Source organism: Aristolochia californica, unplaced genomic scaffold (genome assembly GCF_029961685.1).
Source record: "Aristolochia californica isolate CCGP_79_NKW_82.1479 unplaced genomic scaffold, dmAriCali1.0.hap1 SCAF_7, whole genome shotgun sequence".
In the NCBI taxonomy this organism is placed as follows: Eukaryota; Viridiplantae; Streptophyta; class Magnoliopsida; order Piperales; family Aristolochiaceae; genus Aristolochia; species Aristolochia californica.
This window is the reverse complement of record NW_027182268.1, coordinates 35362229-35389736: the sequence shown is the minus strand read 5'-3', so window position 1 is coordinate 35389736 and position 27508 is coordinate 35362229. Positions and strand designations below refer to the sequence as shown.

The 27508-nt window shown below is 37.6% G+C and overlaps 1 pseudogene; it reads left to right on the top strand.

The window, feature by feature from the left end:
- The first annotated feature begins 1371 nt into the window (after positions 1–1371).
- LOC137937359 (periodic tryptophan protein 2-like) lies at positions 1372–19136 on the top strand (annotated as a pseudogene).
- The last annotated feature ends 8372 nt before the right edge of the window (positions 19137–27508 follow it).

Here is a 27508-nt window from a genome sequence, read left to right as displayed (position 1 = left end):
TTACTCCCCAGCCTCTTTGAGTCTAAGTTGCAGAGTTCGTATATGCTTACAATCATTTTAACTGCTCGGGCCATGGGAATTAACATAAATAAACGTAACAGTTAATTATATTTGAAGGAATTAGATAAGTATTTTATCTAGCTTGCTGAGAATGCAGGTGAACGTTGATTATAAATGGATCCTCACCTCATTAGGGGGCAAGATGGGACGAGATGATGGTAGATGGACCTACCTCTGACCCCATGTCGGACTAAAGTCTGATGCAAGTTGCAGAAAAGTAAGCCATTTTTGTTCATGAAATAGTTTTTGGCTATTTGGGTTGACATTAGAGATTACCTGTTTCTGATTGTAACTGCCCAATGATGTTTAGGAATGAAAATATTTTGAGTAAATGGAAGTTTTTGTAGAGAAAAACTCTAAGATCTCCATATGATTAGTAACTCCGATCTTCCATTGTCTTTATGGAGTGAAACTATCAAAACTGTAGCCTGTGTACTCAATAGGGTTCCAACCAAAGCGGTTCACAAAAGGCCGTTTGAGTTATGGAAAGATAGGAAACCTAGTTTAAGGCATGTATATATTTGGGGTTGTCAAGCTAAAGTTCAGATTTACAATCCACATGAAACAAAGTTAGACATTTAGTGGACATTTCATTGGTTATGCGGAAAAAGATTTTATTGTCCCTCTAGTTCGACAAGAATTGTCGAATATAAGAATCTTTGAGAATGATGAGATTAGTTATGCTTTAACTACTTACCTAAATTCTCCACAGTATCTGAAGAAATGTACTAAACTAATTAATAAGTCTTCACTTTGCAAAGCAAAAGAAAGAGAAAAGTTTAAAGACTGTAACTTGGGGAATTGATCACTGAGTGATCATCCTACCTATTCTCAGCATAATAGAATCAAGACGATCACTTCACAGGATGATAATAAGACTTAGACCTGAGTCAAAAACTTATTCCCCCTTCTCGCGGAAACTTAAGTGCTTTTGTTTTGACTGCTGAACATTTTTAATGGTGAAGTAATAATGTTAGGAAGTCCAAATGACGTTAATACTACTAAGGTTAATCATTAAAATTTTGACATTGAGTCTCCTAATATTCGACTGGTATTCTCTTCCTGCCAAGAACCTAAAAGCAGATTCAACGCATTTTATCATTAGCTCAACATAATGAGAGATTTTAAGGTTGCCAACTCTTCTGCTTCCACACTGAGCCTTTGTTTATATAGCAAAAACACTTCCAAGAAACATCAAGGATTAAGTGCTGGGTTTTGAATGAACTTTTTCAATTGAGTTTTTGAAAACAAGGCAAAATACTTTTTTAGTTTCGCAGCCATTTTTAGTGTTTTTTTCTGAGATGGGGGACAATGGAGACTTGTCAGGAGAATAGTGACATGAGGAGTGGACTGGTCATGAGTGATGATTTAGGACTTTCCATAAGAAGGAAGGGGGGAGAGAGACAAGAATCTGGCGAGGCTGCCAGACCTGCCAAAGTGGGGGGTGAAGAAGGTTGTTCTTTTCCATCCCTATAAATCATTATGACTATTAAACAAATTTGCAGGACGTGACCTTTTTTTTTTTGAAGAAAAAAAATACTCATAAATATGCCTCAAGAATGATTTTTTATCCTAGTGGGGAGAGTCCCACACCATCCACTTCATCTTCTTAAATAGAATATCGTTTACCGAGTTCAATCCCTCCATCTCCACTGTCATCTTTTAGAAAATCTGGTAAGCCTTGATCTTCCAAATGGAAATGCAATCGATCTTGTCACAGATGCCTTGTGATTATGCTTTCAGTAAATGGTGATAAGACTCCACAAAGCTCCTGGCTTTGGTATAGGAAGAATTCCTCATTGTGTTTGTATGAAGAATCGATGAGCCCTTGGTCGTCACATCCCCATGACCATTTCTTCTTCTTATCCAAATCTTGAGGGTAATGTGAAAACAAAGAGGCACGTAGTAAACTAGTTAATGGTGCTAATCACTGGATATGTATATTATAATAATAAAAAAAAAGCATTAGAAGATGAACGAGAGGAGGTTTGAGTTGTAGCATGGTCAGATTTGGTGAGATTGAGGGCGGCATAATATTCTTTACTTTGGGTTTGAAGGCTACAGTTTTTTGCAAAAGTTTTTCCCTATGTCTGCCACTAATCTCTTGGGCAAACTTATTGGATTCCCGGCTTACATGATGAACCATAAGGAAGAATGAATTATAATTTTCTTGTGTAGTGAACATGATATCACTTCAAACTATAACAGCATCTTCTTTTTACTTTTATGTTAATTCTATCAGAGAGAGAGAGAAAGAAGGTTGGACTCCATGTTTAATGAACCACATTATCATTTCTCATACCTCCTACACATTAATTTGCTAGCAAATGCTCACCAGATTCAATGATATTTGCAATGATTCGAATCAATGAAATGACGCAAATCGATTTGTCGCATTCGATAAAGAAGGGGGAGAAGTATGTGAGCTTTATTAGTTCAGAGAGGGATATGAATCCTACTAGAATGGATCTCATTCATCAGTTGGGATCTGTTTGCTTCAAGATTAACAAAAAGACTACAAGAAGATCACCAAATGGGTTCACCAAGGAAGCAACTTGTTTAGTGTACCAAAACTGTGCCCTTAAAAATGGTCGAGGGTCGCATCAAAGTGTCCTCCTGTATTTGGTGAAGAGCAATGGGAGGGGGGTGGCGGACAACTCTGTTCCCCCACAAAGCAACATCTTCCTAACTAAACTAGTCACGTACGGTCACACTTATCAAGATTATGAACGGTCCAAAGAGCCCCAGTCATGATTGTTGGTGGGCCACTTCTGAGAGATCTCACCTGTGGACCCCCCCCAATGACCTACGTTTGTGGAGGGAACCCCATACTAGTAGTACATGTAACTCTCAAGTTTGATCGATTAACTTAGTGACTCCTTTTACGTTGAATTTTGAATGGTTGTTAGTGGGCGTAGTGCGGTGAGGGCCTACGTGTTGAATAGATGGATGCTTTCAGCTGAAGAGCATCTCTGAATGACTCTTATTCTCTCTTTCATGGAGGATTCCTTCTCCCTAATGGAAATAGTTCTTGGATAATACCACCACTCTCGTTGGAAGAAGACGGAAAAAGGGAACAAGCAGCCATTCCGTCTTACGTCCAAGGGTCCACTTCTGCTGTTAATCAGGACCTCCCCACGATTGCTCTTTAGACTTTTCTTGTTTCCATCAAGACGGAATTTTGGTCACTTGGGACCCTTACGAATTGAACGATTCTGATTCCATTTCATACTAAAACGTGACCGAAGATACGATCAAGGACACCTCAGTCCAATTGGATGCTTTGCTTAGTACTCATTATGGAGTTCAGATAAATTATGCCGTGAATATTCACTAGATGAACGCCTCTGAATCCGATAATTTATTCTTCAACGTCGTTATCTACAAAAACTTGTCCTCCATCACAACCAGACTGCTTCTGTACCTTTGTTCCTGTAGAATATTGGGTTTGCTCAGCGCATATACCAGATATTGACCATGCACGGGATATTCTACCTTTATTTCTTATTTTTTTAGCCATTTATTTATATTACTTTTGTTTCTTTCCCTTTGTTTGTTGAAGCTATGGAAATTCAATAATGAAGAAGAATAGATTAGCTTTCTAGAATATGCGTAAATTTCAACCTTAGATGCTTCAAGAATGGTAACTTAATGATTTCCGTGCCGGTACTGAGAAGAATCTGAGTAATACCAATCTCAATTTTTTGACTTTTTAACCGATTCCCACAGCCTAATACGTACTCGTTTTTCTTTGCAAGAGCCAAGCACCACTAGAAAAGAAATGAAAAACTCCTTTTTGGTTTTGGCGGAGCTTGATGGAATATGCCGACTCTCCCCTTCCTCTAAGGTATCTGCTTTCTGACTCTTTCTCTGATTGCCAATTTCAGATGGCGGGTCGATTTCAGCAACGAGAATCAGCGGCTTTTGATTCTTCAGGTCATTGATCCACCACAAGAAAACAAGGAAGCGGTGACAAATTTATAATTTCTCTGAAAGCAATTGTCAAACCCTTCTTCTTATTATAGACAGAATCTCAAGGACCGTGAAATTTAACAATAACAACAAACTGGCAGTTGTTTTTTCCCCAGTCAAGCTTTGTAGAGAAGAGCATCGATCAGGCGGAATCGTAAATGGTATTACTAATTACCGCACTGGATAAGATCAGCAAGAGCCATTGATCGATAAAAAAGCCTCCCTTACTAAGGAATCATAGCAAAAAAGATGAAAACATTCGTTAAGCTCACAGAGATAAGGGCACTGTTCGCCTGCAATTCAATGATTTCAAAACTATCCCACGTCGATGGAGTCATCTGATAGATTCAGTTTCTTGTGAAGAACGAAAGAAAGTATTATTCTGGGGAAAAAATGTCCACGCAGTCACTGAAGCTGCCTCGGCTTCGATGTGCAGAGACATCTTTGAGTAAAATTTCTGCGTCAGTAGTTTTGTTTTGTTTCGTTTCCAATGCATTTTTAATGGAAACGTAAACAACATTGCATTTGAAGTCGATCGTCTGTCGCAACGTTTCTGTCCTTACTTCTTCGTGTAATCTCAGCAGAGAAGTGCCTAGCGCTTCAGCGTTCACCCCCGTGCAATCCTTTGTCGCTATAGAGACGCAGCGAATGGAGTTCTCCATTAAATTTTACTTTGGTTTTCTTAGAAGAAGAAGATCATCAGATTAATACGTTATCGTTACGACAGAATGACACTGTAGTTTTACCACAATCAGAACATTTGGGTTTTAATCTCCGTCCAAAAAATCTTTCTTGTCCTAATTTGGTATCCGAATCAATGAGATGAATCATCGCGGAGTTGAAAGAGATTATAAAAGTGGACGGTTACTAGCAGTGAATGAGTTGCTTAGTAGCAAAATTCTCTCCACAAGTAGCAGTCATCGTTTCTTTTCTTTTCTGTTCTTTTTTTTTCGCTGTTTACTCTCTGTGCTTGTGCACCATTCCATCCATTTCCAATCGAACTAACTGCAGTATGCAGACTGTAGTAAAATATAACTTCGAGGGACACTTGTACACAGTAAAATATTCCTTTTGCTACTGAAAAAGTTCTTGCTTCGAACTCCACCATTTTTATACATCGCTTTATCTTCAGGCAAACAGAGAATTGGGTCGGCTTTTGAATCATGGAAAAGCTGTTTTTTTCGTACATCTCTGATAATGTTTTCGTCGGATTTCACTAAGAAAATCATGATTGAGTATAAAATCATTATTAGAACCAATAAATCGGAGAAGTAGCAATGCGACTATGGATTCTGTTCATCCTCTTCTTCTACAATTTGAAGGTACCGTTAACTGTGAGGTGCCACCTAAAACCCAGGCAATATAAGACAACGGAATCGCCTTCAGTCACTCGGCGTTGATTATTTTTATCCTGGGATCGTCGAAATGGGATCCATTCGGAACTTCATTCAGAAGCTTAATTATGTGATTCGAGACTCACACTCTCACTGCATGGGATGCACCAAGGAAAATAAATTAAAAAACCAAGGAAATCATCGCAATGTCGAATGAGTTCTTCGTTTAATTATAGCAGGCTTGTACGATTGAATATTTTTGGAACATTTTAAATTTGCCATTAAAGAGCTTAATGATGTTCTAGCAGACTCAAAAATCGATTCGTTCGCGACGCGCGTTTGTATGATTGGAAATGCTTCTGTTACATTCTGTGTGGATGTTCAAGATTTTGATCTGAGGATTTTAAAGCAGCAATGGACCAGGAGGGGTGAATGGGCTCCGTACCGGACCGGGAACCATCATTCTTCTGCTATCATATCTTCAACTCGAGCAACTGCACTATCGAAATGTTGGATGAGAATATCATGAGAAAAGACGATAAGTAGTGAGGAGAGAAGATGCTCTCAGGTTGGTTTAATCCAGGGTTTCAGACCTGGACTGGCAATTGATTACTCTGGGTTTTCAACAAAGTTGGATCGGGAGAGCCAGTCAAGTTCCGAGTTGGAAAACCATAGCTTAAACTACTCCACTGTGCAGGGGAAGGTGAGAAGAAAGCCCTAGGTGGATTCGGGGAAGGATAAGGTTTTTGAAATCTAGATCTTGAGATTTTACTCTTAGTTATTGACAAGATGATTGAAAGAGAATTTGACAGAAATTGATTTACTCTTTGATCGATTAGTTGATTGATAATTATAGGTATTTATACTAATCTAGAGCAATATCTCTTAGCAAAGAGGCATTGAGATTAGTTGAGTTTACAAGAACAGTTTTTTTTCCCTTATCTCTTCATTTAATTTTAGGTGAATGCTTCTTAAGAGTCCCTTTGATTTTGGTGATGAACATTAACTTGTCTATCAGTTATTGACATCCATGTTGTTAGAAAGAGACATTCTTTAGTTAAATTAGGGAAATTGAGATTTTTTTTAATAATTGTAACCTTTATTTAATTTATGATTTTGTTATCTATATCTTATATATATATATATATATATATATATAAATATATCCTCCCATAGGGAAAAGATGGGAAGAAGTAGGGATGGGGTTGGATTTTAAGTGTTGAGTTCAAGAGGCAGGCTAGTTAGCTTTTCAAAATCCACCATAAACCATTTGGTCCTATAGGACACTGAAGAAGGGTGGGTAGGGGGTTAATTGAGTGTAATTGATTTTTGTGTCGAGATGCATGGGTGTTGAAATTACTAGTAGAAGAAAAGTAACGGAAAAATAAGAATACAAATTTTTTTACATGGTTCAACCACATTCGGTTTAATCCATACTCGAGCAAGGATTGAGATCCACTAGCTCCCATGGGATCAAAATGGCATCCAAAAATCATTAAAATAGAGCTCCAATCTCTTTTCCCCCTATACAATAAAAAAAAGCTCCATCAAGAACCTTTTCCCTTTAATCAAGGTATCCAAACTTTTTCCTTTGAAACGAAGGCACCGAGCCATTTTTCAATTCAAGAAGGAAAGAAGGATAAATAAAAAGAAAGATACATACTATTGAAGAAGTCATATTAAGGAGTCCAAGATGAGTCTCATGCAAAACATATCTCACAAGTTTTATTGAGTCTAAGGTAAATCTCATGTAAGACAAGTCTCGCAAGAGAAACAAGCTCAAAAGAAAAGGCCGGAATAAAAGAGAAGGATTTCCTCTTATTCCCTCAGTTTTAATTTTCTTATTACAACATATTTTGATTATCTTTAGTGGGGATATTGTTGGGTTTAATTCGGAACTTTGGGAAAGTTTATTTTTAGTAGGATTCATGTTGTATTATATCATAAAAGGACATGATGTAAGAAAAACAAAACAACTCTCTCATTTTTTTCCTCACAAAACAATCATTAAACACTCTCTTTGTTCTTTCTTTTCTCACCTCTCATTTCCATGTTTTCTCTTCTTCTTTCCCTCTTCCATGTTTCTTCCTTAAAACTTAACGTGGTATCAAAGCATACTAGGTTCTGACATGGAAAATGAGAAGAAAGGGAGCAAGAAGAAGAAGAAGAGGAAGAAGAAAAAGGAAAAAAGAGAGGTCCCTTTAGTATTCTTCTGTACCACTTCCTACTTTTCATTGGATTTCCCACTCTCTTACCAAAATTTTCATATAGAAAATTATATATTATTAGAAATATCTAGTTTTCAACACAAATAGAATTTTTACAATCAAAGTTTACTACTCAGAGAAATCGATATCTATAGTAGCAAATGTTAGTCAACAAATTTTTTTTGAGTAGTAGCAGAAAACTTTAATTAGTAGGAAGTTTTGTGTTCCATTTCAAAACTTTCCATATTAGAGTTTTTAAAAATTTCCTCAATCATCCATGTTCATAAAGAAATTATTTTCCCTTTTTAAGTTAAACTTAGTCACTTTTTATCCATCTATTGGTCTAAAAATGCCTCCTTATTTGGAAGTATGAAGAGTTGCATTGTTCGTCTTCTTCTATTTGAAGTATAAGATCTGCTATCTTTTTATTCACACCCTTAATTTTTCAAAGTATCTTCAATTTGTGTTTTTTAAAATCGTTCTAGAGTTATGCCTATAGCCTACTACCTGCAAAGATCAGGAGAGTGTCTCACATCCAACTTAATTCAATTATTTTATTGTTTTTACCCCGGTGGTATATCCATGTAGTATTTTAAGCTATCTTAAAAAGTGAGTAGATTCTTTTCATTGCCTAAAAATGGGTCAAACCGCCTTCAAATTTGAGTGACTATTTTCAAACTAAAATTGAAGTTTTATCATTGGGCTAGGGGTAATTTTCCTTTTGGCACCATTGTTTTTTGTGCAAGTTGAATCTCTTGGCAAAGAAGGAAGAGATTCCTAGCTTGACAGGGAGAAGTAGAAGAAAAAGTACAAGTATGAGATAGCAGATAATGAAGGATTTCACAAGTTGTTGTAATCAGAATATCCAAGTAAGGGGGTAAATAAGATGAAGACTACAAACACGATGTGAACAAGAACAAGATGAATCAAGACATGGTAATTGGAATTTCTTTTTTAATCCACACAAGATCAAAAACATTTCCAGGCACATTTTTTTTACTAAGATTTTTTACAAGTTGAAGTTACAAACTCAAACTTGATGCAGAGTATTGAAGAGGTCATATTAAGGAGTCTAAGACGAGTCTCATACAAAGCATATATCACATCATTGAGTCTAAAGTGAATCTAATGCAAGACAAGTCTTATAAGAGAAACAAGCTCAAAGGAAAAAGTTGGATTAAAATAGGAAGATCTCCTCTAATTCTCTTAGTTTTAGTTTTCTTATTACAAGTTATTGTGATTAGATTTAGTGAGATATTCTTGGATGTAATTGTGAACTGTGGAAATAAATATTTTTCTTAGGATTCAAGTTGTATTCTATTATAAAAGGATATGATGTAAGAGAACAAGACATCTCTTTCATATTTTTCCTCACAAAAGAGACTTTAAAAAATTATCTTTGCCAAACAAATTTGGGTACATTAATCCAATCTGAAATATTGTTTTGTAAGATCAAGTCCACTTGAAGTCTTTGATATTTGAAGTTATCCTACTTCCTCAAAAGGGCACTTAGACTTGGTTCCTCTAGAAGCTAAGAAAAAGGTTTCAAAGGTCACCAAGGGCAAAGGAGAGTCAAATAAAAAAGGGAAAACAAAAAAAGTCTCTCAAAGACTGATCTTAGAAGTTCTATGTATCAAAAGAATGAAAGAAATTCAAATAGGAGCAAGGTGGTCATTTTCACCTGTAATGGATGTTGGTACAAAAAATTAAGCAACATGTAGATAAGGTTCAAGAATGTGAAAAACGAAAAATTAATGAGGCTAATTTTAGAGGATCTAATGAAAATGATAAACTAACCAACCAAAAGTTTTTTTATTGTCAGACAATATGAAAGAAATATGCTTTTGAAGCCATGGGAAAGAAGAAATGTGGTTCCTAGATAATGGTTGTTTGAGACATATAATCGGAGATAAAAGACTAGTCACCCATCTCTTACTCAAGGATGGAAGAACTATGAAGTTTGGCAATGGGGAAGGCCATATTAAAGTCATGGGTGCTAAAGGTATGCTCCCCCACTCTACTATACATGATGTGCTTTTTATCAAAGGACTCAACTGCAATATCTTGTTAAGAAATAAAAGAAATGTGTATTTGCTGAAAATGAATGATCAGGATGTGTCAGAAACAAAGGATTTAAAAGTTGGTCTCAAGAATGTCTTACTTTAAAGGATTGTTGTCTCTTTTGTCAGTCATCTCTAAGGAATCTATCTAAGCTAAATTATATGAACTTACGTACCGATTCACAAAATGTCCTTCGATTTTGGATTCCTTATATATTAGAAAAAGAGTGCCTTGAACAGGTGTGGCAAAGAAGTTTTTGCCATTGGCTACATATTTTCTCCTATTTTAGAAAAATCAAGGGTAAGACTTGTTGAAGAAAATACTTTGAATCCTCATACAATTGGTCAATTCACGATTAAATTTGAAAAGATTGATGGTTGATAAAAGAAAAAAGAAGTTGGTGTAGGTGCATAATAGAGGAAGAATGAAGAGTGAATGAGGATCGTTGGGTTGGGTCATAGTGGGGTGTGTGTGTTGCTGCTTGTGGATCTAGTATGTTTGATTTTTTCTGCCGCAACGCTTAGGTGCATAGGACTCATAGGAAAAAAAACACAAATTTGTACATGGTTTGGATAACTTTGGCTTAATCCATGCTGTGAAAGCTTAGGACACAAAATGTCTCAAGAGATTTTTTGCTAAGAGACACCCACGTGTGTAGGGATGGCATGACTAGTAAATAAGTAAAAACTTTTATAGAGATGGCATAGAATTATAATTATGCAAGATGGTGTATGTCCTCTTATGTCCTTTTCCTTTTGAAGCATATAGCCCTAAGGGCATTGTAGTCCTTGTAAACACCTTCACACAGTCATAAATATAGTCTCAAGGCAAGGGGTAGAGTATTCAAGCATTTTCCTCTTGGCTTAAATTCGTCCATACACCTTTTTTTTCTCTCTTCCTTCTCTCCCTTGGTTTCTTCACTCCTCTCTCCCAAGGGTTAGAATTCCTCTTTTCTCTCCTTCCCTTGAGATCTCTTGCGTTTATATCTTGTCCCTAGAAATCAACACTTTGTAAACACTTGGAGAAACATTTGTCATTAATCTTCTATAACGTGAGCTTTAAAAGTATTTATAACACAAATAAACCAAGTTACCATTTTTTTACCATTTGAGTCAAGTTCTCAAGTTAAATCAAGTACAAAAAAAATAAAAATATATTTTACAACATAAAGTTTACTTTAAAATTTTTTGAATTAAAATTTAAAAATTATTTTTATCAAAATTTTCACTAACAAAAATGTTTAAAAAAATCTAGAAGTCATTACTCAGTCCATAGTTTTGCCAAAAAATTTCTTCTTTTTTTTATCAGTGTAATAAATTTTTTGCTGACAAAAAAGTTTAATGGGATATAATCAACATAATTTGTCAATATAAAATTTCATGAGTAAGACTTTTGTCATTAAAATTTTGTAATGTCCGAATAACATTAAATGACATGGAAATATAATTGGGCTAAAAGAAAGTACCCCCAGGCCCAATAGTGGTTCAAACTCCCATTTTCCTTCTTGGGGCTTGGATTTGTAGGTCTGCCAAGCTCAAATCTACCATTCTTCTGACTGAAGTCCGCCAGGCCCAGACGCGAGGATCTCGGCCGAGTAAACAGAATGCGGGAGTAGCAACCTAGGGTTTAAGGCCGGTGAGAAGGTAGTAAGGTTTTAGGAACCGTTCAAAAAACTTTTTCAACTCTCTTGCACCATTTGCAGAAGATGCAGGAGGCACGAACTACCGTTTTCAGAATCTCCTCCTACCGTTGGGGTAATGTAGTTATATACTTTTCTCATATCTCCCGTCGGCAATGGCATTAAGCCCCAAACACAAACTCTCCCTTGCGAGTCGCGGTCTCCCCAGACGGAAACTTCGTCATCGCCGTCGATGAGAATGTCAGATCCCTCTGTATTAACCTCCGTCATTGTGTCGTCCTTTACCGTTTGACCTTCAAGTCCTCTGTTTCGTCCCTCGAATTCAGCCCAGATGGATCCCACATTGCAGTCGCCATCGGTAAGCTTCTCCAAATATGGCAGTCACCTGGCTTCCGCAAGAACTTCTTTCCTTTCCATCTCTTTCGAACATTTGCCAGTTGCGACGGGACTATAACGACGTTGGCTTGGGCGCCTGACTAAACATTACTTGCTTGCCGCATCAAAGGACATCACTATGAGATTATTCTATTTAACGAAATTTAAAGATTGTGAGAAACCATTTCTTTTTCTAGGGCACAGAGATGTTATTATCGGTGCTTCTTTTGGCACTGAAAAGAAATCTGGTTGAATCAATAAAAGTTTATACGATCTCATGGGATGGAGCTATATGCCGTTGGAACTTGATAGATGTTGATGGTAGTGTTACTCTTGAAGGGCAAAATTTTCCTCAGCCTCCTCCTGGCACACCTGAACACGGTCCTAAACCGGACAGTAAGGGGGATATGGTTTTCAGGACTAGTGAGAGGAGGAAGATTCTGGGTGATAGCGATAGTAAATTGGACGAATTTCCTCTGCATAGAGGGAAATGGGAAATTATCAAGGAAAGACTTTTTCATGCGAGCCCCAGCGAAATTGACCGCATGTGATTGTCATCAAGCATTTGATTTGGTAGTTGTGGGGATCTCTAATGGTGTTTTCTTGATTTGTCAGATGCCAGACTCTGTCTGCAGTCATTTTCTGTCAATTTTCAGAGAGCTTTTAACCATTTGGGAAACTGGTTTACTTTTGGCTGTGCAAAGCTTGGCCAGTCACTTGTATGGGAATGGAGCTCAGATAGCTACATCTTCAAACAGCAGGGGCTCTATTTTGATGTGAGCTGTTTGGCATATTCATCTGATTCACAGCTTCTGGCCACTGGTGCAGATTAACAAGGTCGAGGTAGAAATTTGTTGTCCTCTTAATCTGTGGCTATGCTTTTTCTTTATATATTACCATTCTTTGCAAGTTTTCAAGCAGTTAAGAAGATTTTCTTTATCTAATTTAAAAGCAGAACTTGGAGTGCAGTCTAATCTGAATCTTTCAGTTTGGTTACAATCCCAATGAACAAATAGAGTTTCTATTTTCCTATTCACTTGAATCCTTTGCATTCTATCTTTATTAGCCAGTGAATACAATATACTCAAATTATTATTTCAGAAAATGTTACTAAAGTTCATATGCAAGTTAACTTGCTGCATTTGCATTTATGACATTTCTCTACATTCTGTCAAATTTTGTACCGAAAGACGTTCACATTGGGATACCAGACAGCGAAGATTGGCATAGATCACATATTTGTGTTTTGTGCTTGTCTGTGCAACTTGAGGTACAGGCGCCAGATGGATTGGCCTATTGGATTAGTTTAAGGGCCTCACATATCCTTAACAATAGATTTGGTGGGCCTAACTTATCCTTTTAACCTAACAACCTGCTATTCACAGTTGGAGATAATAAAATAGTGCTCCAAAATATCCTTGGGCTTCTAAGAAACACTAACATTTAAAAAAAATATATTTTGTTCAACAATGTTGAATTTATGGAAAAGAGAAATACTTCATTGACTTAATGTAATCAGAGTACATGAACCTCGATTTGTAATAGAGGAAGGCAGTAGAGTCCAATTACAATTAAACTATCTTTGTCCCAATTACAACCAAACTCTAACATTTAAAGATAAGTCCTAGCATAATTAATTAAACCAATATAAATAGAAGATTAACATGACTAAAACACCTTTAAACTAAAACTCTTCTGTGAGACCTCCTTCCATAATAATTATGGCTCTGTAAGATTTCTTCTTGTGTAAGACTCATAATGCCACCTCAGGTGATCATGGTGGGTCCATGTTTTATGGGCTTGGGCCCATCTGCCAACATACTTGGATATGTGGGCCTTCCTTGGTCGTATGGGTTTGGGCCCATCTTCCAGCACTCCCCCTCAAGCTAGGGGTGAGAGAACATTATGAACTCCCAGCTTGCTGCAAATGTTGTATAGGATCTTCTCATATAAAATGACTATCCTCAATATCTTCCAACACTCCCCCTCACGCTGGTGCTCTCTTCCATGAGGCCCAACTGGCATAAGATAAATTAGAGTAAAATTACTCCAAGTCGTATGACATGGCTCCATACACCAATCATAACCCATGTTGGATGTAGGGCTTACTCCTATCATTCGCAGGTAGTGGGTCTATACGCAGTGCTCAAAAGTGTAGTAAAACTCCTCCATCACTGTGTCCCTCCACAGGACAACAACTCTCAAGTAGTAGGAGTAATAAATGCCAATTAAGGGGGGTAACATATATGTAGTAATAAACTCCTTTATCACGGTGTCCCAACCCGGGTATCGACTCTCACAGGTAGAAATGAGTGATAAATGCTTGTCATTCACAAGACGACGATAAAAGACCCACGGGTATCTATATATATATATATATAAAAGTCTCAATGGACTTAAAACACCCAACCATGATGGACTTAAACTCCCAACCGAAGCAACACTCAAAAGGTTGGCCCAAATGTATGTGAGAGTCAAATAAAGGATGGTAGGAGAAAGGCTACCAAATAACCAAAGGGTAATGGGTAAATAGGAAGATAGGATGCTGAGGCCACCACTTCTCCAATAATAATGTTTCATCCAAAGAGACACAATAGCAGTAGCTGAAATGGGCTTGGGCCCATATAACACACACCAAAATAATAAAAATCATTGTAAAAGACCCATGAAATAATCCGATGTGAGTATCTGCACCAAATAATACGTTGACCAAGGAATATGTTGCGAATACTTCAAAATAATAATCCAACTAGAGAAATAGGATCGAGTCGAGACAAGTTAGGTATCACCAATAATTACCACAATTATTATTGCGAGTGAGGATTCTTGGTCTTCAATTTTCTTTACTCTTTCTTGTACTTCTTCTTCTACTTCTCCCCTTCAAGCTGGGAAGTAATGGCAGTGATCCCAACTTGAACCAAATAACATAAATGTAGCAAATTTGTAGTAGTATAACAGTAGATAACCGGTAAATGATGAAAGTCCTTAAGAGTAATAAGGACACATGAAATAATTCAGCTTAAATTTGGATTTTTCAATACAACAGGATACCAACATGACCTTTGATTCTTCCAATGTGAATGTATCCTTAAATATAGATCAGGTTGACATGAAATTTTCTCCTTCTGAAACTATACTTAAATACCTTTTATCCAAGTATAATTCACTTCATAAAATATACTTCTATTGAGATAAATAATCTAGTATATTTCGGTCTCTGTAATCTGGCCGAACTAAGTACTCTTTCTCCTTTTGCCAGCATAACCATTGACTCTTCCAAGATCAATATCTCCTTATAAAACACTCAGATCGAGAATTGGTTGAATAGGTAAGAAAATAGACTTACAGATATTTCTTTTGATATATAATTATTCATATAAAGTCTCATTCTTGATAGCAAAAAATAGCTCGGAAGTTGAAGCTTTCAGCTGCTGCTCAAACCTCTTTTGCAATCTGACCTTCGCTGCTTCAAATATTGATTTATCTTTGTAGATAACTCCGATTGGAAAAAATAGTTTTTCCTTGGAAAGTAGACTCGAATATCTTTCTGTAAATATGTAATTTGCAATATGAAAAGCTCAGTATAGAGGTGAAAACGTAAAACAAATAACAGGTATAGGGACTGAAAAAAAGATAAATACGAACCTGAACTGCTAGAGATAATAAATCAGAAAAGATCACATTACCTCTGTGGGTTGACCAAGTCAATCTGCTTTGATACCATGTTGAATTTATGGAAAAGAAAAATACTTCATTGACTTAATGCAATCAGAATATATGAACCTCTATTTATAATAGAGGGAAGTAGTAGAGTCCAATTACAATTAAACTACTTTTGTCCCAATTATACCCAAACTCTAACACTTAAAGATAAAGTCTTAGCATAATTAAATAACCCAATATAAATAGAAGACTAATATGACTAAAACACCTTTAAACTAAAACTCTTCTGTGAGACCTCCTTCCATAATAATTGTGACTCTGTAAGATTTATTCTTGTGTAAGACTCATAATGCCACCTCACATGATCATGGTGGGTCCCACCAGCTCGTGTGATCATGGTGGGTCCATATCTTATGGGCTTGGGCCCATCTTCCAACACACTTGGATATGTGGGTCTTCCTTGGTCATGTGGGTTTGGGCCCATCTTCCAAAAAACAAGAAAAGATTTTTATTCATGCTGTTATGACAACATCAGAGGTTCTTAAATTGCAGTTACTAACAGTGGCTCTAAACAATGATAATAAGTAACTCTGTCCTTGTGTTTTTTGAAAATGTATCTCTGTTAAGTGCATGTCATCTGAATCAGTTATCGACCACTATAGTCAATCTCATGTGTTGGACAACAATGGGATCAAATTCATACTTTTCAATCTTATGTGTTGGTCAACTCTCAGTTGAAATTCTGGAAGGATTTGAATGCTCTAGTGATTTCATGTGGTAATAATAAATCAGCTGAAATTGTATAAGTCCAGTATAATCTCCTCCATTCAGAAAAGTCAGTGTTGGAAAGGTGAGTGGATTTGAAAGTATCTGTGATGCTTATACTGCACTTGATCAACTGACAATTTGTTTTGATAATTTTGTTTGTATTAAATAGGCTGAATCCTTTTAAATAGTAGACTCTCAAGGGGTTAGAGAAGGGTGTGTTTGGCTATGTTCTGGCGGGGTTGGAGTGTAGAGATTTTAAAGCGAGTTATGTCTGTCTTTAAAAAATGAGAAAGCTGAATGTGGTGTTTTTGTGCAGACCACTAACTTATATGATTCGTTATAAGCCAGTATGTCCCGTTTATAAAAAATTAACTGGGACAGAAGTTGAATGTGGAGCTGTTTTTTGGGTCAGTAACTTGTACATTCTCATTCTCTCTCTCTCTCTCTAAAAAGTTGTTTCTGAGTTTTTTTAAAGCCCTCCGTGAGGTTTTTAATTTTTTAATCCTGAAATTAGGTAAAATTGTCAAAATCACAAATCTGGAGGCACTGGCTGGAGAAACTGCCAGTTTTTCTTAAGTTATATAAAATGATAAAAAGTCCTACGCGTGAGCTCACTTGTATCTTGTTGTTTCCTTTTTTCTTTGGGGTAAGGCTTCCTACTGCACACGGAGGCAAATTCATGATAATTTGTCTTTTTTGTTATCTACTAGCTGATTAGGTTTTTCCTAGAATGTCGTTTCACATAATTTGTTTTCCTTATCGAAAAATTTTAATTCTATTTTCTGATGACTTACATTTGCATTATGATTTATGTCCTTTGATATTAGTTTGTTTCGTCTATAGTCAGTGTTATGACGAAGTATTTTCTCCTGAAATTATTGTATTTTCTCAGCGTTTGTAATTGTGATTATAGAAGGCTCCTTTTTTATCAAGACAGGTATGGACAGCTTCATCCGGTTCTTGATTTTGTTACTTTCTCAGTGCACACAAATGTAGTCATTGCGCTCCATTTTATGGCTGGTATCCATAGTCTTCTAAGTGCATCACTGGATGGGACTGTCCTTGCCGGGGACTTGTTTCACTGTCGAAACTTTAGGACATTCACTACTCCATCAAGGCAGTTTGTTTTTGGCGTCAGATCCAAGTGGAGAAGTAATTTGTGCTGGAACTTTGGATTCATTTGAAGTATGCATATTTTTTTGCATGAAGTTATTCTATGTTCGCTGAGGTTGATCCTGATAGTGGTTTTTGAATATGGGTTCAGATTTTTTTTTGGTCAATGAAGACTGGTTGTTGACTAGATGTTCTAAGTGACCATGAAGGACCTGTTCATGGGCTCATGTTTTCTCCAACTAATGTAAGTTTGTGCTTGTTCATTTATAAGTCAATTATTGTAAATGGTGGATTGATGTTGAAGTAGTACATAACTGTTCTGTTAAGGAGGCATATTATAATTATTTACTGTGGGAGGCTTTGCTGATGATCATCACCATGATACGCTCTTTTCTCTTCCTTTTTAAGTCATTACTTATTTTTCTCCAAATTCTATCACGTTTTTTGGTGTTCTTGTTATTTTTTTTTTGGTTAAAAAAATGATTTTTTTTGCCTTTATTTCGTTTTGCAATCTCAAGGTAAAACGATGTTTTTGTTTCAATGTGCAGGTAATTTTAAACTGTGGGATGTTTTTGAAGGCGAAGGAGCTTTGAAAATTTCCCCACACACATGATCTGGTTACAGTGGTTTATCGTCCAGATGGAAAGCAATTGTCTTGCAGCATATTGGATGGTCAAGTTCATTTCTGAGACCCTATAGATGGTCTGTTCATGTATACAATTGAGGGTCGCCGGGACATTGCTGGTGGGCGTCTCATGACTGATCGAAGAATTGCTGCTAATTCAAGTCCAGCCAAATGTTTTACGACCATATCTGCTGATGGAAGTTACATTCTGGCTGGAGGGACTAGCAAGTATATCTGCATGTATGATGTTGCAGAGCAGCTTCTTTTTTCATTGTTTTTTATACTGAAGATTTAAGCAATATCGTTTCTATATTTCATTATTCAGGTTATATATTGTCATGTCTACTAAAACAGTGATTAGTCTATATCATGATAGGCACTGTTACGTGGATTTCAAACAACCCACAACAAATCCTTCGATGGAGTTTGGACCTTTTAAATTCGAAGAACATAATGGAGGCAGGCCCTATGGAATTGATTGATGAGCAGCATAGTGATATAGAGGACGGCATTGATAGACAAACTCGTGGGAAATTAGGGTATGATATACCTGGATCAATGCTCAAAGGGTGGCCTGTTGTTAGGACAATATTTAAGGATTGCTCCAACAGGGAGGTCTTGGACAGCTGCAACAACAGGGGTTTTTGATGTATTCCATTGACGATTCATTTATCTTTGATCCCACAGATCTTGATATGGAGATAACTCCAGAGGTGCCATTTATTCATATCCTTTACTTTTGTTTGTTTTGTACTTCATTCCAGTTGGTACGTACTAAGGCATTTGATAACATGTGACATCGTGGTGTTGTACAGGCAGATGCTGCACTTATGGAGGATCAGCCATAGAGAGCATTACTGTTAAGCCTTTGTCTAAATGAACTCTCTGATTAAGAAATGCATTCTGGGTTTGGAACCATCTGATATCCCTGCTGTTGCCTCCTCTATTCCTTTCAAATATCTTCAGAAATCAATTTAGACATATGCAGACTTTTTAGAGTGTCGTCCACACTTGGGGTATATACTTCAAAATCGTTACACTGTTCAGTAAAATTTGAGTATGCTTCTTGTTCTAAGTGCAAAATGTGAAGTTAGATCTTAGACCCATCCCAAAATGACTGACTAATTTAGGAAACTTCTTTCTCAACTAATAAACTCAAGATCTTTGATCTTATTAATATATTTGAGACTATTGTTTAACATTCTCCCTCACGTGTTAACCCTCTTTTGTGATTCTACATGTGGATAATTTAGGTGGAAGGCCACATATGAGTACCTGTTTTGATACTATGTGAAGTTGGGTCCAAGGCCCATCCTAAAATTGACTAGCTAACTTAAGAAGCCACTATGTTAAGTTGGGTCAAGGCCCATCCTAAAATTGACTAGCTAACTTAAGAAACCATTATGTTAAGTTAGGTCCAAGACCCATCCCAAAATAACTAGCTAACTTAAGAAACCACTATGTTAAGTTAGGTCCAAGACCCATCCCAAAATAACTAGCCAATTTAGGAAGGTTCTTTCCCAACTAATAAACTTAAGATCTTTGATCTCACTAATCTATATAAGATTATTCTTTAACACAGAAGGTTATTACAAGATTGTATCAAGATCTAGTAGATATCTGATCGTCTAACAAGTATTTATTGAAGTATCTATGTTGCAAAAAAATGGATGGCTTGTTATGTATATGAATTCTGAGGTCATTCTCATGGTAATGTAAGTTTAATTGGATGAGGTGGCTATTGATATTTGTTTGTTGTGCATGTTTTGTTGAAAAAAAGGGAAGTTTATTTCTTTGAGTTCAATATTACTTCTGTTGCTGTTTTTCTTCTAAATACCACATAAAAGAAGTGCTTTGGAAACTGTATCAAATTCCGATCTTAATATGAATGAGAATCACTGTAAAGCTGTACCTTACTGGGATTGATCAATCAACTAGATAGCAAGATCCAAAGCCCTTTCCGACAAAATGACCTGTGAAAGTTTGTAGCTTTAATACCTTAGCAACAATTTCTTTTAACAACTTGCATGAATTTTTTTCCATGTGCTCTTGCATTTTGTACAAGGTACTTGATTAATGTGATGGCAACTGTATTCATCTTGGTCTCTGGGACAGGAAGCATTCTTGCCCAACAATGGTACAGGGGTACCTGGCTCCAGTTTAATGCCATGTTGCTAGCTACTACCAGAAGTATTGTCAGATGGCTTAATGCACTTTTGCACTACAGTGGATGGTTAGAATAATTTGTTTTCAGTAGCTAACTATATTAGTTTTGAATTGTTTTCATATCAAGAACAGGAAATGCCTGACCATTCATTGCAATTTGTTCTTTCCTTTTCTTCTTAAAATTTAATGGGAAAGATGAGTTGGTAGGAAGCAAGAGTTTCTACCGAGTGTAGAAGGAAGAGAATTGAATGAAGTGGATTCGATAAAGTTTTTCAGTGTAAACCACTTGAGAACTAACAGTGGGAAGATATCTATTATTAACCCATTAGTATTGGGTAATTTTCTAAAAAAACGACATTGCAGGATGCTGTCTTTTCAAAGAGTGGGATGGAGGGAAGGGGGGAAGGGGGGAGCAGGGAAGAAGAACCCTGCCTCCTCCCTCCTGGAATGATTTGTAAAAGAAAAAAAACACACAGTGAACGTAGTTACCATTTACGCCTGCATCTCTGGTCGACAGCCCAGGAATCTGTCCTGTAGATGCCATTTTAAAGCAGAGTCAGGAAAACGATGATAGCTGAGATAACTCCCTCTCGCTCTCTCTGTCTTTCTTTCTTTTTCACTCGGATTACAGTCTTTTTCCAGACTTGAGGGGAAATCCACGTGATAGTGGCCCGTGGAGATAGGCGGCACGTGCAGCTGTCGGAGACCGATTGGCTATTAATGATTGTCGTTGAAAAATGGGGATACTCGTCTCTTTCTCCATTGGACGCCGCAAAAATATAAACCCTTTCCAGATCGTACGGTCATGTCACACCGCTCCATGTCCCTACCAGAAACCGGCACGTCTCATCGCTCTGTCGCCATCCTTGTCCTGCCACGTGTCTTCCGCCTTGCTTGTACTGTTTCGTCTACCCCTCTACTTCATATTGAATTTATTTTCCGTCTTTTCGCAGCTGAAAAGGAGTTACGGAACATGGCCATGCAAACGACGAGACGCGACGTTGGCCACTCTCCTCGATCTTTCTCACTGTTGGAAGCCCATGTGACTGTCCTCTGTGCGCTTCTTTTCCAGACCAACAAGAAGAATTCTTTCCTCCTCTAGGAATGTTGTGCACGAGTCTGCTCATCCTGAATTCATCAAGCTACCCGCCTGTAAATTCCACATCTGGGTCTTGTTGTTTCGCCTTCAATAATTCTCGCTAACGAAGAAATAACTAATCCTTTAATGGCCTTTTGGAACCGCTGTTCGCCTATGGAGGGGGCGCAAATTCAATTCATTGCTCCGCTCCAGAGCCCGGGAGCGCAGTGGAAAGGCATGGCCTTCCCATCCAGGTGCATTAACTGATCACCAGGGAATGATTTAAAAAGAGAGTGACGGAGATTCTTTTTGTTTTTCCTTGTTGGAAGAAAAAAGCTAGCCTCTCTACGTTGTGGAATTGGGTGGTCTACTCTCATTGGAGGTGATTTGAAATGGGAATAGTTACTGTCGGGTTTTCCTACCGACAGAGATGTTACTGTGACTTGTTTTCCAGTACTTCCTCCTGCCGTTCCCGCAGGTTTGATCTATGCGGAACGTGATCCTATTCTTTTAATTAGATTGACAGTTCATGGGTTTAAGATAGATTGATAGAGATATCAATAATTAATTAGGGCAACATCACCTAATAATGCTTCCCATATGCCACTATCCGAAGACTTGTCTTTTGTTCTAAATCTCCGTCCAACTTGGTACATGACTAATTGCTCAAGAATCAAATACCTCAAAAACGAACTTAAAGGATTACGAGTTTCAAAGATAAATATACTTGTTCGCCTCTCTTTCCGCATTTTGAAGTTGTAGATTTCTTGCTAGACGACTCTCGAGTCTCTTTTCTTTCTTTATACTCTGTATTTTATGTTACCTTCCTCAAAAGGAAATCGAATGATGAGAAACTGCAAGACAGACGGATTTTGGTGGGGAGACAACCTTTTGCAGTACTAACTCAAGCAATTTTCTTCAAAAAAGAAACGAAAAAGTTGATTATAATATCTCCATTCTCCACCACCCTTTTCTTGTCTCAGACTAATCTCTTTGTTTATTTTTTTGTCTCCCCAATCTGTGCCTGTTCATCACATCACACTGGTGAGATAGAATCATGATGCAGCCCTACCAACCATGTTTTATTTCTACCATAATCTAACCCTTTCGAGAAAGTCGCCGTTTACGAGATCCAGCGTCCACATTTAGAGTAATGAAATGATTCCTTCTCCTTTGCTTTCATGTTTTGCGTCATTATATTGCAGAGAATCTCTGAGGAAATCGCAAATGGGTCACTTAAAATCTGTTTCTTGATGCTCAAGATGCCGATTCAGGCACAGATTGTCTATTGTCCCCGACCTTGACGCTGAGCGTAGCGATTTTCAAAGGAAAAGCTTTGTTTGATCGATTATTCTTGCGTATATACCTCTGGCTTTTATGATCCATACAAAAAAAAAAAAAAAAAGGACGTTTTCTGTCTTCTGCGTTAAAGATTACGAGCTAGCGCACAGGAAAAGATTTGTTTAATTGTTGGTTTCAAATCAACCAACTGATCCTGTTTCCTTTTGCAAGTGGAATTAAACAACTATTTAGCAAAGTCAGATCATAATGTCTTCTTTTGATCTGTGACCTTATTTGTGTCTTCTAAGTTAATTGAAGACTGATGGGTGCATCTCTAATGTGGGGAGTGGGTTCTTAATGGCGGAATGGACGCGCGTCACCTCACTGCACCTCCCATTTGAGGGAGGCTTTTGACTTCTCTCAACAGTCTCTTCCAATGGTAGGTCGGCTATGCGGTACTGAATACTGATAATTTGCTCAAAATGCAAAGAAAGCTCTCAATGCCTCTATCCTTTCGCTCGGCGAAAAGGCAGAAGCCAAGACTTTTTCCCCTTAGTGCATCAAAAAGGTAAATCTCTCACAAAAGAAAAAGAAGATGGTAGATTTGATACAGCGCTAACGTTGTCAGCAACGTTAAGAAAAAAATCATGTAAAGCCAGACTTTACTCTCCTTGTAGAGGCATGTAGCATTCGTTTTTACTGAAGACAGGATCTTTGCCAGTTTCTACCCAATAACGATGCATTATACGACCAACCGGGTATGTGATAAGATAAGATGTATATATTTATTAAAATCACACACTCTGCTTTCTCTATCTGCAAACAGTAGCAATCTACGTGTTATTATATTTTAAAAAGGGGTATTTTAATCAGGCTACGAAGATTATATATTTCAGCTACAGAAAACAACATCTAGAGGACAGCCAGTCCGACTAGGTCTTGTTAGACGTTTGGCGAAGAAGAAGCAAATCACAGAAAAAGTAGAATCTACTCGGAGGCTAAGGGTAGACATTCGGAAGAAGAAGAAGAAGAACCCTATTGCAAGAGTCTAGATAAATGGGTTTGGTTTCTCATGAGAATTAATGGCGGCAATAAAACCTAAAAGTTGGGACAATGTAGTGTCAGCAAGGGGAGATAAACAGTAAATAATTCCTAGACCAACATTTGGCTTCTTTTATCTTCTCCAAAGTACAATCATAAAGATTTCACAGAAACGATTCGCAGCTTTACAGCGAAAACCAACAGGTCCTTTTAGACGGCTTCCCATTTAACATGAGCCATCGGCATCTGGAACCTGCAGGTCCAACCGTCCTGTCGTTGAATCAATCATACCCCTTGAACTGCATTATTGAGACGATCCAGTCGAACCCCTAACTTGACTACACCGGAGTAAAAACGAAATGGCAGGGCAGTAAGTGTTGTTGATCTGGTCCGACAACGAAAGAAAGAGGGGAACAAAAACAGTCTCGCTTCTGAGTCAGTAGCAAGGTCGATGATGGAGGCAGGCGGGGGGGCGAGCATCTGAAGAGGCTGACCGTTGACTGATCATATTGGAAACACGTCGCGGGCTTACGGAGTGCCGACAGTCGCTTTCAGAGGTCAGAGTCGACTGGCTGGAAATGGAGACAACGAAGGCGATGTGTTGCAGTTGAGGGGAGTGGACCCCACATTCCTCCCTCCAAATTCCACGGTCGATTCAGATGACTCATGGAAGAGATGAGTTACGACGACCAGAAATTAAAGCAAACAACAACGTGTCACATTATTACTGGAATAGTGTAATTAAGCACTGAAAATTACAAATTTATCCGACCAGCCTCATTATTGACGCGAGCCCTTTCCCACGAGTAGCGAATTTAGATTATAAAAAAACTAAAAAATCAAAAAATAAATCAATTTAGATTTAATTTTTGGATGTTTAATAATAAATAATTATATTTTTTAACGCAGTTATGTGGATAAAAAAGGAAGTCGTCGTCTCCACGCACGAGCAGAGAAGAGGAGGAAACAATAATTGAGGGCGTTTGCCAGATTTGGAGCACTGACTGTCCCCTCTTTTCCAAGTTCATAAATTTTAAAGGAAAAATGAGGAGGAAAGGCTTATCTTTCTTCCTCAAAAGAGGAAGTCGACGTCGGAATCTTTCTCATCTATGCTTTCCCCATTGTTTTCACAAGGACAGGAAAACAGAAAGAAACCTAGTCTTGGTCTTTTGTCTTGCCTACCACTCCGCTGGATAGCAAAATCCTTGAAAAATGCCTCTCGCAGTCGCTTTTCCTGTTTTCCCTCCGTTCCAGTGGATTCCGATGGGAGACTTTGAGCCAGCCTTTGATATTCTCCGACGGAAAACTATCTCCGGAAGAGGCTTAAGTTCCAATTGGTCCGTGACATTCTCCTCCACCCAAATTCTTAAATATTAGCTCTTTAACACTATTATTATGCATTAATCTACCCTAGACCTATACTTCATATCTTGCCTATCACATGACATTGCTACTACCAGTGAAAGATGGGTCAATCGACACTTGCCTATCCCATGGTCTTTGAAAAATTCAATTTACACTTGCCATCAACAACCTAGGTCAATCTAACACGACAATCACCACTAGTGGACTGATGGGTACCTGTCACCAACCCTTTTGTGTGTTAACTATCTCATATAATTAACGACCGCAATTACCACAAAAGGTAATTCTGGCCCCTGCATCTAGCTGACCTCATGAGATGGTGTGATGCCCTGGCTGTAGTAAGGCTTGTCATGTTATGGTTGTAATAAGGTCTGTTGGGTTACTAGCATTGCATTTGTTCCCTCCAATTAGATGGGAGAGGGCGAATGTGACCAATTTATATGAAGGAATGGATCTTAATCTTATAGAAATAAAAGAATGAATGATTTTTTATACTATACATTCATCGATACATGTATATATAAGTTACAAAGAGATGAGGTTTTACATGATAGACATTAGCACTAAGCGAATTTACATGGGTTTAGAGTTACAAATTAGGACAATCTCAAATGCTCTCATCCTTATCTTTATCTCTATCATGCTCTGCAGGATGAAGTTTCCGAGAGGAGAGTCCAACCCTGGTCTTCAAGAAGAGGAAGTGTGTTCGGGGAAGTAGTTTGGTGAGAGCATCTGCTAATTGATCAGTAGAGGAGACATGAGTCACCCGAAGAGCACCACTCTGAACGTGTTCTCAAATGAAGTGGTAATCCAAAACAACATGTTTGATTTATAGCACCGATATTGTCACAATAAAGGACCGGTTGCCTCGAAAGAAAAACACCAAGGTCAATGAGAAGATAGCAAATCCAACAGATCTCAGCTGCAGTGGATGCTACAAAGGTACTATGTTAAGGTCCTGGGGTTAAGGTACCTATGTCTTCCGCTCCTAACAAGCCGGTCTTTTGGGTAGTATTGGCTAAGTGCTTAACATTTGGTATCAAAGCGATCGCCACGTTGCGAGTTCGATTCCTGGGGCACGCAAAGGCTGGATTAAAATTACTGGTAGGTTGCAGGTAGGCCAGTGTCACTGCGCCGCCGTGGTCGTTGGCTCATCGTGAGTTCGAATCCCCGAGGGGAGTCCCAGCGCAGGTGTCGCGAGCCCTAGACGTGGTCGCCATAAGGGATTATGGGATCTTGACTCGGCACCCGTCGTTGAGTGTTAAGCCGCCGTGGACGTCGGCTCGCGAAGGTGGGGTGTACTGTTACGGTTCTGGGGTTAAAGCACCTTTGTCTTCCACTCCTAACATGCCGATCTTTTGGGTAATATTGGCTAAGTGCTTAACATACTAGGGCTATTGGTTGCATAAATGGGTAATTTATTAGAAAGAAAGAGTCTTCATTAAAGGACCAATAAATGAAATAGAAGCCATGACTTGTAGCAAAAGGATACACAGGGAAGGTATAGATTTTGTTATGATTTTTTCTCCAATTGTGAAACACACTTCCATTTTGGTCTTACTTGTAATTGTAGTTGTGTATGAGGTGGAGCTTGAATAGTTAGATCTTAAAACTAATTTTCTCCATGTTGAGTTTGATGAGGAGATGTACATAGGTTCTGTGACAGAGGGTAAAGAGAAATTTGTTCGCAAGTTGAAAGGTCTCTTTAAGACATTAAATGCTCTCCTATGCAATTGTATATGTGGTTTGACATGTTCAGGGTGAGTCATAGCTTTCATAGGACCAAGTATAATGTGTGTTTCTATTTTTGGTTTCTTCATGATGGTTCTATTATTATGTTGATGTCATATCTTGATGACATGTATATCGTTTCTAAAATTTTGAATAGATTAACAAGTTGAGACAGGAGCTAAGCATGGAGTTTGATTAGATAGATCTAGGTGAAATATAAAAAAAATCCTAGGTATGGAGATCCTTAAAGACTTGTCTCAAAAAGGATATTTGAGTAAGGTTTTAGCAAAGGTTGAATATGAAGGAAGCTAAACTGATAAGTATTCAATTAGCATAACATTTTAATTTGTCAAATTTGCAGGGTCCAAAAATTGACACAGAATAGAATGTTCTTAATATACCATACTCTAATATTGTAGGTTGTTTGATGTTTAAGTTGTACTATAAACCATCTGATTTCTCATAAATAAGTGTGTTAAGTAGAATCATGATTGATCCAAGAATGTAGCATTGGCATGTTGTATAATATATCTTCTATATGTTATTTAAAAGGATCTACTGATACAAGTACTTTATATGACAAGTTCATGAGATGTGTTGTACTTGGTTATGTAGATTTCGTTTATACAGGTGACGTAGATACAAGGTGGTCCATGATAAATTATTTTTTTGTGTTGGTGGGAAGTCGTCATTAGTTTAGCGTTGTTGTACTATCTACTTTTGAAGCTAACTAAATATATGATTGTCATTAAAGTTGCCAAGGAGGAGGAGACCTGGAAATTAGTGTTTGAGGAGGAGAGGAAAAAAAAAAGAGAGGAGAAAATAGAAATAGGGGATTTTGAGATTTATGGATCTCTCTCATATGGAGCTTCTTTTGTAAGTTGATTCTCGATTCTTTGTTATCAATGTCGGTATTAGTTTCTCCAATATAGTGAAATTGGTACCTCTTCTCCCCATAGAAATAGGTATAACTTAATGAACTACGTAAATTGCGTGCCTTTCTAGTGGTTATGTATTTTATTTTGCATA